At 26.0% G+C, this 2079-nt stretch overlaps 1 protein-coding gene across 1 annotated transcript in view; it reads right to left on the bottom strand.

The window, feature by feature from the left end:
- LOC126898948 (protein sprouty homolog 2) overlaps positions 1–2079 on the bottom strand; it is a 9343-nt gene that overhangs the window by 1960 nt on the left and 5304 nt on the right. The gene's annotated exons all lie outside the window — the stretch shown is intronic.

The following is a 2079-nucleotide window of genomic DNA, read 5'->3' as shown; positions in this document are numbered from 1 at the left end:
GAAAAAAAAAAAAAAAAAAAAAAAAAAAAACAATGAATACTTATACGACAAATAGCTAGCCCTTGATGTGTAATAATTCAATAATTTACAATTAATTGATAAACAGAATAGTAACATGAAAAGATGATAAAATATATAAAAATTACTTCGATGAGTGCAGGAAAGTATATAATTTGAACAGTTATCTCGATAAAATACATATAATTTTTACTTTGAAAACAAAAGAAACAAGAGTATCAACGATAATAAATATAATTTGTTCGGACTATTATTGTAATGATCGTAATTTTTTTTCATATTAGGTCTATTATTAGGTCCAATGTAGTTTCCTATTAATTAATCCATTAAAAAAAGTTCAATAAGATAGATTAGTATGATAAAAATTCTACAAAATTTGGGTAGATCCGCTAACTGTTCAAGGCATTTCTCAATCCAACTCCTACGACAAGATTATTATAAATTTCTCGAATCTGAATTATAAAAAAACTATGATAGAAGACGACCTTAGCATAGTCAACCTTATTTATAAAACTATAAATAAATCAAAAATCTTGGGAATACTATATGAAACGTTTTTTTAAGAAACAACTGTATTTTAGATGGTTTTCGTAGATATTCTGGAAGCATTATTGTTTTGTTATTTGCACATATGATTAGTAACTACCTCACAAGACATATATAGAAAATTGATAAGTCCTAGACCATTAATTAATTGAGAACCGTTCAATTACAATTGAACGCGTACAACACAAATGTTATAGCGCTCTTGAACCGGACATACGGTGTTTACTATTTGTCTGGGTAAAATATTACTCACATTTTTATCGACCATTAAACATTATGGTCGTGGTAGTCTATCGAGTTGGGTTTGCCGTCGCTATGATTAAATTATCGTTATTTTATTATAATCGGTTATTTTCTCAACAAGTTTTTCTATTTAAATTATCTCCACACGCCTTCTAAAACGTTAAAAACCGATAGCGGCACCTTACTAAAACACGTGTACTATATACTATATATTCATAAAAACCGTAATACAGTATAGGACCAGTGAATTTATGTGAATATCAGCTATAGTCAATGCATTCCACAATACGGATCGTGATGCGACTTAAGGAAGCTATAATTTTTCAAATGGAATTTTATTAACCTAAAGATCTAACACACACAGAATAAATAATTTTTTATTGAATTTCGTTTCACTTTTTTAAATAAACGATGTAACAATTTATCTCCAACTTCTAATTTAATTAAGTTATATCTCTTTTAAATCACAAAATCTCAAAACAAATTTTGCCATTTGCAAAATTGATTCTAGTTTTTATTGTAACTCAATTAAATGAATTATTCCTTTCTAAAAAAAGAGTTGCAACTACTAATTGATTATTTTAAATTAATATATAACTGGATTTTTTTTTTTTGCGATTAATATTTAAATGTATGTTATATATTTATAAACGAATAAAATAAAAATTGAGCGACAACAAAAGAACTTGTAAAGACACAAAAAACTATGATAAATACAAGGTTTATATAACAAAACAAAGAAATAAGATAAAATTTATCATAAAACACAATTAAAATTCAACATCGTCATAATTATGAGGTCGTTTAATTATCTCTTGTCAATAAAGAAAAATGCATTTTTTATAAATAATAATAAATTAGTATGCAATTTTTTATCTATAAGAGGTAAGCCTAAGAAAATACTGAATGAATTGTAACAACTCATTTCAAAAAATTAGATAAATTTATAGTGGCTTCTAAGGGAAGTGTATGTATTTAAGAGAATTATTAATAAAAACTCTATAAACAATAGCTATATTTTATTTTTTTATGATATTTTTCTATTTTTAAGGTATCTATTCAAATTATGAAACAAAGAAATCTAAAAAAACCCAGCACAGGGGGGTCGCGGCACAGTTGTGACGTGGTATAGTTGGATCAAGTATAATGATATCTGACAGTGATTAAAATCACTATCAAAAATAAACGCTTCGATGCAAATCTTTAGATAGTGTTTAATTTTAAAAAAATTGGTGTTTTATTCCAAAAGCTACTTGATCTGCTGGTTCCTTA

This window comes from Daktulosphaira vitifoliae, unplaced genomic scaffold, assembly GCF_025091365.1.
Source record: "Daktulosphaira vitifoliae isolate Bord-2020 unplaced genomic scaffold, ASM2509136v1 Scaffold_2, whole genome shotgun sequence".
Lineage (NCBI taxonomy): Eukaryota > Metazoa > Arthropoda > Insecta > Hemiptera > Phylloxeridae > Daktulosphaira > Daktulosphaira vitifoliae.
This window is presented reverse-complemented; position numbering and strand designations above follow the sequence as displayed.